General features: G+C 43.0%; 1 long non-coding RNA gene across 1 annotated transcript; it reads right to left on the minus strand.

Moving 5' to 3' along the window:
* Positions 1-317: 317 nt before the first annotated feature.
* Positions 318-2,339, minus strand: LOC133050440 (uncharacterized). Its single transcript, XR_009691614.1, has 4 exons — positions 1,987-2,339; positions 1,620-1,742; positions 1,414-1,463; positions 318-1,328 (listed from the first exon to the last, which is right to left on the minus strand). It is a non-coding gene; the product is annotated as an uncharacterized LOC133050440 (long non-coding RNA).
* Positions 2,340-10,520: the final 8,181 nt, after the last annotated feature.

The following is a 10,520-nucleotide window of genomic DNA, read 5'->3' on the forward strand; positions in this document are numbered from 1 at the left end:
TAGTCTTAGAGAAATCCAAACCTTTAGTGGCTAAACTGCATGTAAGTTTATTTTTCACATACATAAAAGAAATCAGTTGGTAGGCAATTCAGGACAGGCTTAGAGGTTCCATGGTGTTATGGATTAGAGTCCTTCCACCTCAAGTTTATGTATGGCTGCGTGAACTCAGCTATCTCAACAGCATTCCAGCCAGCAGGGAAAAGAAAGAACAAAAAAAAAAAAGAAAAAAGTTGAGGGTGGGGATCACCTCCTGTCTTAGTCCATCTGGACTGCTATTACAAAATACCACAGACTGGGTCCTTTATAAACAACAAAAATTTATTTCTCATAATTTTGGAGGCTGGATGTCTGAGATCGTGGTCCCAGCACGGCTGCTTTCCAATGAGGGCCTCTTCTCAGTTCATAGCGGTGCCTTCTAACTGTGTCCTCTCGAGGTGGATGGGGCAAAGAATCTCTCTGGAGCTCTTTTACAAGGGCAGTGATCCCATTCATGAGGGCTCCACCACCATGATTTCAGTGTCTCCCAAAGGCTCCCTCTGCTAATACCATCACCTTTGCATGTTCGGATTTTAACATGAATTTTAGAGGGACACGAACATTCAGGCCATAGTACCCTCCCCACTGGCCATGAATGATACTTCTCGGAAGTTGAACTTGACACTTCGGTTGCCATTCCATTGACCAAAATTTAGGTACTTGGTCACATCTAGGTGCAATAGAGACTGGGAAACATAGCCTTTGTTCATAATATTTAAAAACCAGCATTGTTTTTGTTTGTTTTAAGAGAGAGGGGGAAAACAGGTATTAGAGAATATTAGTCTCTGTCACCTTGAGAGATTACAGACTTATTACAGTTATGCAATGAACTACTTTGGTACTTGTCTCTTAAAACATCTGCAGGGCCCATAGCAAATTATTTTCAGTATTCCAAATGAATAAATGAATCTATATCCTGTGGAGGTGACTTTGATTTTTGAAAGCAGGCCAGAGTCACTCAGGAAAACTGTGATGAGTAAGATGTGTGATAAAGCTGAGAATTACCATTTCATAAGAATGAGATATGGGCTTTTACTCCTGGATATTATAGGCTCTACTGGGCATTAGGACCATTCCTACAGAAGGTAACTCTGAGGATTTCCCTGGTGGTCCAGTGGTTAAGAATCTGCCTTCTAATATAGGAGACATGGGTTCAATACCTGGTCAAGGGACTAACAGCCTATGTCCCTTGGGGCAACTGAGTCCGTGAGCTGCTGCTAGAGCGAATCACACCCACCACGATGACAATTCCACGTGCCACGAGGAAAGATCCTGGGTGCTGCAACTAAGACCTGAAGCAGCCAAAAATAAATAAATTAATATATAAAAAAAAGAAAAGAAACTCTAGAACTTGGATAGAATACATAATGCAATTACCTAAGGGCACTGAAGAAAGAGAAATAGTTGGACTCTGGTGCTACATGTTGCTTGGAGAAGAGGAGATGAGGAGTCAGACAAGTGGACTCTGTGCCACAGCTTTTTTTTTTTTTTTGGTTGCACCTGCACCTTGAGGCATGTGGGATCTTAGTTTCCCAACCAGGGATTGAACCCACCTGCCCTGTGCTGGAAGCCTGGAGACTTACCCGCTGGACCACCAGGGAAGTCCCTGCGGCCAATGCTTTTTGCACAGGGCTAAGTGTAGTCCACCCGGTGGCTCGTGTGATAAAGAGGCATATAGGAGAAACGCTCAAGTTCTGCCTGCTCTCCTAAGGGATGAAAGAAGTGAAGTCAGGAAATGATGAATGCTGAAAAAAGTGGGGGAACCCAGAAAGGAAAGAGTCATAAGTCAAGATCGCCAAACCATTGAAACACGTGTGCAGAAAATACTCAGAGCAGCCCAGCTACACAGGAGTCTGCACTCAGACTGGAGCTGCCACCCAAGAAGCAGGGGGCGAAGTTCAAGCCCCGCGAGAAAATGGTCTGCTGAGATGAAAGGAAAACAACTCTCACCAGTGAAAAGTAGTGGAGTCTGAAATCGGCACAACTTCATATTCATGATGTCCATGATACAGTCTAACACATGAAGAACTATGGGGCTTCCCTGGTGGCTCAGATGGTCAAGGATCCGCCTGCGATGCAGGAGACCTGGGTTCGATCCCTGGGTTGGGAAGATCCCCTGGAGAAAAGAATGGCTACCCACTCCAGTATTCTTGCCTGGAGAATTCCACGGACAGAGGAGCCTGGTGGGCTACAGTCCGTGTGATCGCAGAGTCGGACACGACTGAGTGACTAACACTTTCAGTTTCACTTTTCATGAAGAGCTGTTAAACCACAAAAAAGACATGGAGAAATCTTTAATGCACGTCCTAAGTGAAAGAAGTCAGTCTTCAAAGGCTACATATTGTGTGATTCTAACTACATGACATTCTGCAACAGGCAAAACTATGGAGACAATAAAAATATAATATCACTGGTTGCCAGGGGAGAGGGAAGGGGAAGGATGAACAGGCAGAGAACAGAGGATGTTTAAGGGCAGTGAAACTATTCCGTATGACACAGCAGTGGTGGAGACACGTCATTACATATTTGCCAAAACTTGTAGGATACATACCAAGAGTGAACCCTGATGTAAACTATCAACTTTGGGTGACAATGACATGTCAGTGCAGGTTCATTGGTTGTGACATATGTATCACTCTGGAGGGAGGGGGTTGGTAGTGGGGAGGCTGTGTGAGTTTGAGGGCAGGGGGTATATATAAACTCTCTGTGCTTTCTGCTCATTTTAACTCTGGACCTAAAACTTCTCTGAAAAATAAATTCCAGTTAAAGAAAAAAACAAATAAATAGTTTAAATGCAAAGATAGATGAAAACTAGTTAGTTAGTTCAGTCACTCAGTTGTGTCCTACTCTTTGCAACACCATGAACCGCAGCATGCCAGGCTTCCCTGTCCATCACCAACTCCCAGAGTTTACTCAAACTCATGTCCATTGAGTCAGTGATGCCATCCAGCCATCTCATCCTCTGTTGTCCCCTTCTCCTCCTGCCTTCAATCTTTCCCAGTATCAGGGTCTTTTCCAGTGAGTCAGTTCTTCGCATCAGGTGGCCAAAGTATTAGAGTTTCAGCTTCAACAGCAGTCCTTCCAATGAACATTCAGAACTGATTTCCTTTAGGATGGATTGGTTGGATCTCCTTGCAGTCCAAGGGACTCTCAAGAGTCCTTCCCAACACTACAGTTCAAAAGCAATTAATTCTTCGGCACTCAGCTTTCTTTATAGTCCAACTCTCACATCCATACATAACTACTGGAAAAACCATAGCTTTGACTAGACGGATCTTTGTTGGCAAAGTAATATCTCTGCTTTTTAATATGCTGTCTAGGTTGGTATAACTTTTCTTCCAAGGAAGTAAGTGTCTTTTTAATTTCATAGCTGCAGTTACCATCTGCAGTGATTTTGGAGCCCAAGAAAATGAAGTCTGCCACTGTTTCCACTGTTTCTCCATCTATTTTCCATGAAGTGATGGGACCGGATGCCATGATCTTAGTTTTCTGAATGTTAAGCTTTAAGCCAACTTTTTCACTCTCCTCTTTCAGATGGATAGTAAAAGATATATCAATAGTAAGCACAAGAAGGCTAGAGAGGCTATATTAGTATCAAACAAAAATTAGTATCAAACAAAAATAAATTCCAAAAAGAATTTATTACTAAAGATAACAGAATGATGAGTGTTAGTTACTCATGACGCCATAAAGATCACAAATTTGTCTGTGCTCAGGAACAGCTTCAACATACATGCAGCAAAAATGGACATAATTAAAGATATAAATAGGCCATCATAACTGGAGATTTTAATGTCTCTCAGAAATTGAATAAACAAACAAAAGTGAGCAAAGACAGAAAATCTTAACAACCGTATTAGCCATTACCATGACCTAATTGGTATTTAGAGAAACACTTCACCCAACAACCGCAAAGTGTATACGCAAGTGCACACAATGGGTTTATCAGGATAGATTATATTCTGGACCATAAACAAGTCTCAGTAAATTTTGAGTTTGTTCTCAGACCACAGCACAATTAAATTAGAAACTGAGAACAATAAGAGAGCTAGGAAAATCCCAAGTATTTGGAAATGAAACAACATCCTTTTAATATTGACTGGTGTGAAGAAGAAATCACAAGAGACAGAAAATATTTTGTACTGAAGGGTAACAAAAACACATTTCAAAATCTGTGGGATGTAGCTAACATAGCACTTAGGAAATAATTTATAGCTTTGAATGCCTTTAAGAGGAAAAAAGAAGGGTCTCAAATCACTGATCTAAGTTTCCACCTTTAAAACTAGAAAAAGAGCAGAGCAAATTAAACCCAAAGCAAACAGAAGGAAGGAAATTATAAAGATAAGATAGAAATCAATGAAATAGAGAACAGAAAAAAGAAAACCAGTAAAACCAAAGGCCAGTCATTTGAAAAAGTTAATAGGATTGATAAATTTCAAGCCTGGCTGACAAACAAGAAGAAAAGAAATTGCCAATATCAGTAATGAAAGAATATGTTGCTACAGATCCTTCAGACATTAAAACAGATCCAAACAACAATCCATTATTAGTAGTATGAACAACTTTATGCCTTTAAATGTGATACCTAAGGACTTCCCCAGCAGTCCAGTGGTTAAGAATCTGCTTATCAATGCAGATATCGTATAGAAAAACCTAAGGGGATGTGGATTCAGTCCCAGGTTGTGAAACTAAAATCCCACAGGCCAACTAAGCCTACACGCCACAATTACAGAGTCCATGCACTCTGGAGCCTGTGTGCCACAACTAGAGAGCCTATACTGGAATGAAGAGCCCTCACGCTGCAAGGAAAATCCCTCATGTAGCCACCAAGACCTGATACAATCAATCAATCAATCAATCAGTATTAAGAAAAGGAAGATAAGAAAGGTGGTTGCTTAAAAAAAAAAAAATGACTGCTTAGGTGAAACGGACACTTTCTGGGGAAGATGTAAATTATGAAGCTGACCCAAGAAAAAATAGAATGCTTGAACAACACTATATCAATTACAGAATTTGGAGTTGAAAAGCCTTCTGACAAAGAAAACTCCAGGCTCAGATGGTTTCACTGGTGAATTCTATCAAACATTTAAAGAAGAAATGATGTTAATACCAATCCTAAAAACTCTCAAAAAATAAAGGGGGAAGAAACACTTTCCAACTCATTGTATGATGCCACTATTATCTTGATTCCAAAGCCAGATGAAGACATCTTAAGAAAGAAACTACAGACCAATAACCCTCATGAATATAGATACAATATTCCTCAACAAAATATGAGTCATCCAAATATTAGCAGCATATAAGAAAACTATACACCATGATCAAGGGGCTATACAAGACTAATCTAACATCCAAAAAAAATCTGTAATTCAACAAATTAATAGAATATGGGGGAAAACAATATGATCATTTTAATAAGTGCAGAGATAGCATTTGTCAAAATTCAACATCTTTTTACCATAGAAATGTTTTAGTAAATTATAAATTAAAAAAAATCTTCTCAACTGCATCTACAAAATCTGACAGCTAATATACTACAATGCGAAGAATTTTATGCTTTCTACCTAAGATAAGGAACAAGGCAAGGATTACCAGTTTTATTTAACAATGTATAGAAGTGCCTCGGAGAAGGCAATGGCAACCCACTCCAGTACTCTTGCCTGGAAACTCCCATGGACAGAGGAGCCTGGTAGGCTGCAGTCCATGGGGTCGCTAAGAGTCAGACACAACTGAGCGACTTCACTTTCCTTTTCATTTTCATGCATTGGAAAAGGACATAGCAACCCACTCCAGTGTTCTTGCCTGGAGGATCCCAGGGACAGGGGAACCTGGTGGGCCCCCATCTATGAGGTCGCACAGAGTCGGACACGACTGAAGTGACTTAGCAGCAGCAGCAGCAGAAGTGCCTAGTCAGTGGAGCAAAGCAAGAGGAAAAAAGCATACAGATTATAAAGAAGGAGTAACACTATATGTGCAAATGATATTGTATAGAAAAACCCAAGGAACCCACAAAAAAGCTATTAAGTAATAAGTGAGTTTAGCAAGGTTGCAGGATACGATATACAAAAGTCAACTATATTTCTATTTACTAGCAACTAACATTTAGGAAGTAAGTTATAAAACAATTCCATTTACAGTAGTATAAATACACTAAGGAATAAATTTAGCAAGAGATATGTAAGACCTGTTGGCTGAAAACTATAAAACTATTGGAAATTCAAGAAAATCTACATGAATAGAGAGCTATATCATGTCCATGGATCAGAAGTCTCAAAACTGTTAAACAGGGAATCCCCGTTTGAATTAGTCAATAGAATCCCTGTTTTTTGTAAAAAACCAAACAGGTTTTTAAAAAAGAAATTTTAAAAAATAAATAAATAAATAAAAAGAAATGTATAATTTTATTTCAAAATTTATACAGTAAGACACAGGACCTAGAGTAGTCAAAACTATTCTGAAAATTGAGAACAGTGTTGGAGCACTGACATTAACCTGGTTTCAAGAACAGTTTGTGACTTGTAAGCAATAAATCCAGTTTATCCTGTGGCTTATAAATTGGCATTTAAATAATTTCCAAAATAGGAAGGATGGTACATCTCTAAGATAAGCATGTAGCTTTCCAACTTATCTACTTTGAAAGGTATTCATTTGGCATGATTACTGGGGTGGGGGGGCATACATGTGAAACATAAGCTTTGTAATCAAGACAGAACTGGGTTTAAATATTGGATATTTTATTATTGGATATAGTGAATATCCAATAGTCCAATATTTTAGTATTTGATATTTAATGCCCATTGAAATTGGGCATTTAAATATTGAATATTTAAATATTGGACTTACCTCTCTACTTGTCAGTTTCTTCAGCTTGAAGTGGGGTGGACAGTGTCAAATTTAAGGAAATAGAAGCTAAGCTGTGTGTGATAGCTCCGGACTAGCCTACCTGGGTTAGAACCTGGGCTCTGTGATTATTCATTCACTTACTTATTGCTGTGCCAGATTCTCATTGCTGTGAGACGACTTTCTCTAGTTGCGGTGCGAGGCCTTCTCATTGGTGATGGCTTCTCTTGTCGCAGAGCAGAGGCTCTGGGGCGTGTGGGCCTCAGTCTTTGCAGCATTCGGCTCAGTAGTTGTGGTGCACACGCTTAGTCGCTTCGTGGGATGTGAGATCGTCCCAGACCAGGGATCAAACTTATGTCCTCTACATTGCGAGGTGGATTCTTAACCACTGGACCACCAGGAAAGTCCTGCTATTTCTTACGGAGTGGCCTTAAGTGTATTTAATCCTTCTGTGCTTCACTTTACTCTTTGTAAACTGAGCATACTAAAAGTACCTACCCAAAATGTCCCGATGTACTAAATGAGTTAATAAATCTAATGCACTGAGAATAGAATCTGGCACATAAAGTGTTCAACAGATATTACCTACTGTGATCCTTCCCCAGTACTCTGAGGACTAACTGGTTACTTTTGTCAACCACCAAGCACAGAGTATTCTGGTACCCAAAGAGCATTAGCTCCCATCCCTCCTCTGAGCAAAAGTCACCTTCTGGGGGTAGGATTTGATAACTGAAGGATGTCTTTTGCCATCTCGGGGGAAATCTTGAATTTCAGTTTGTTAAATTGTCTTTTTTTACTCTTTTTTCAATGTTTAAAAAATGCCTTACTAACAGAATTACAAAGCACAAAGGGAAACCCTAACACTGGGTATCAGACACTACCCCTCCTGGTCCCCATCAGGCCTTTTCTCTGAAAAGCCCTCATTCTGTTTATTTCCCCCAAACACTAATTCCCTTCACTAACAGACTCACAGACTTAAGAGACTAAACTTATGGTTGCCCAGGAGAAGGATGAGGGGAAGGAAAGTTACGGATGTTTGGAATTGACATGTACACACGACTATATTTAAAAGGGATACCCAAGGACCTACAGTACAGCGGAGGGAACTCTGCTCAGCCTGATGAGGCAGCCGGGATGGGAGGGGAGGTCGGGGGGGAATGGATACATGGATACGTACGGCTGATCTCCTCGGCCGTGCACCTGAAATCCTCACAACATTGTTAATCAGCTATATTCCAATATAAAATAAAAAGTTAAAAAAAAAAGAAAGAATTCCCTTCACTGACTTCACTGATGACCGTCTCTGGATAAGCCAGGGCAGTAAGAGCAGTAAACGCAAGCATCTCAGTAGAGATGCCCTTTGCACCCCTGTGGGACTACCTTTCACATTCTTGAGCAGACTCCTTTTCTCCTTCATTCTATTTCTCTGCACCGCAGTAGGATATAGGCTTCCTTTCTTTTCCTTTCAACCATTTTAGTGATGCTACCCTCCGCTTTTCTGCGGAAACAGTAAGAAAACTCCTCCCAACAGCCCATCTTGTCTACTGGGGGTGGGGGAGGGGGAGAAAACTTTCCCATCCCCCTTTTCCTTCTCTCCTGGCTTCCCCTCCCATTTCCCCTTTGGAATGACCCACCTTTCTCCCTGGGAGGGGCTGAACAGTTCCTGGGGAAGGGGCCACAGCTCTGACAGGGTTGTTTGCCTTCTCAATGACACTTCGATGATCACATTGCCTTAGTATTCCAGACAGAATGCGGGGAGAATTCGAACTTCAAAAAAAAAAATCATCTGCCAAGAGTCAACTTTTCTTCAGCTCTATGAAATCCTCCCCCACAAAACCTCATTGCCCCAGTCTCACTCTACTGGTGTACTAATTAATCTTTCTTTTCCCAGCCCCCAATATTCTGCTTGTTTATGTCTATCTACAATGCAGCAGCATCCTGAATGCTGGGGACTCTCTGGCTATAGGAGGGTAAAGATAATGTATAAACAGGAAGTCAACATTTGACATTAAAAAAAAAAAAAGAGAGAGTCATTGTAAATATAGGAGAGGTTTCCCATCCCTTGTGGAAACGTGAAAATGTAGCTGCATACATCTTTCCTGCCTGTAGCTTCCACTCAAGGAGGAAGTTAACATTCAGCACCAGTCTGTGCGCTTAACCACAGGTTCATTCATTCATTTGGCAAATATTTGTTGTACATAAGCCAGGATACAGGCGTTGTGCCAGGCAGTAAGCTTGGATACGGAGATAAGGAAGTTTTCTTGCCCTTAAAGAACAGAAAGACAAATAAATGAAGAGATAGTTGCAAAATAAGATCGGTAGGTGCTATGCTGGAGGAATTAACAAGTGATATGGGAGCAGGGTGATAACATATGTAGGATGGATGCATTTATCAGCAATGATGGGTATCTACTAGGCATGTGCCCGGCAGTATTGGGAGGACAGTGAAAACAAACTCCCCTTCGTCGCGGAGTTTACCTTCTAGTGAAGGAAACAGGCAATAATAAAAAGCTGTAAGATCAGAAAACAGGATAGTGGTGTGGAAGGCAATCTGAGTTGGGGCTGGAAGGATAAACAGGTGTTAGGAAAAGAGGGCATTCTATATTTTAAACTAAAAAAATCCTGGGATGGAGGAGAGATAGCTGGAGGGGAGCGAATTGGGAGGTGGGAAGGGAACGGATGAAGAAGAGCCTGAAATATTTTGAAAGTAAGTTATAAGGAGTATGGTGTGTATGTTAGTCTCTCGGTCGAATCCGACTTTTTGTGACCCCAAGGACTGTAACCCATCAGGCTCCGCTGTCCATGGGATTCTCCAGGCAAGAATATTGGACCCAGGGATTGAACCTGGGTCTCCTGTATTGCACGTAGGTTCTTTAACCATCTGAGCCACCAGGGAAGCCCTGTAAGGAGTATGAGTAGGTACATTACAGGGGTGATGGGAGGGACAGGATCTTATTTCCAACACAAGAGTTCGGAAGAGAATTCATTCATTGGTTGTCAGAACCGGAAGGGACATTAAGAGGTCAAGAATGATCATAGCCCTCTTATTTTACAGAAGAAAAGAAAGCAAGACTCGGGGAGGGCGCAGTAACTTGTCCCGAGTTTTGGGGGGCACGAACAGGTCGTTTTCTACACGACTCTGCGCAGGCCTCTGTGCCGGACGAGTGTCTGGGGGAGGCCGCCCGGCGGGGAAGGCGGCCCGGGTCTGGGGTGCGGGCGCACACCGCCCCCTCCCGGGGCTTCTCCGCACGGCCGCCCCGCGGGGCCCCCTCCCAGCTGCGCCACTGGCAGCCGCGCGCGGGGGCTCCCCGGGGCCGGCCCGCGGCCGGGGCGAACTGCGAGCGCGACGGCCGCCGGGCCCCCGCGCCCCAGTCCACCTGTCGCCCTCCGCCGCCCTGCGGGGGGCTCCCTGGCTGCTTGACCCGCGCGTTCAGCCTCGCCCTGGCGGGATCTCCGGGCGGGGGTCCCCGGGCCGCCGGGCGGGCCGAGCCCTGCGATTGGCGGAGAAGTCGCAGCGTCTCCAGCAACGCCCTTTCGCCGGCGCTCCCGGCGGCCGGGACCCTGTCCCCGGCACCCCCGCCCACCCCGCGGCCCCACCCTTCCTCCGGCGCCCGCCTCCTCCTCCCGGCGGGGTCCGGGCCGGG

Source organism: Dama dama, chromosome 32, assembly GCF_033118175.1.
Source record: "Dama dama isolate Ldn47 chromosome 32, ASM3311817v1, whole genome shotgun sequence".
Lineage (NCBI taxonomy): Eukaryota > Metazoa > Chordata > Mammalia > Artiodactyla > Cervidae > Dama > Dama dama.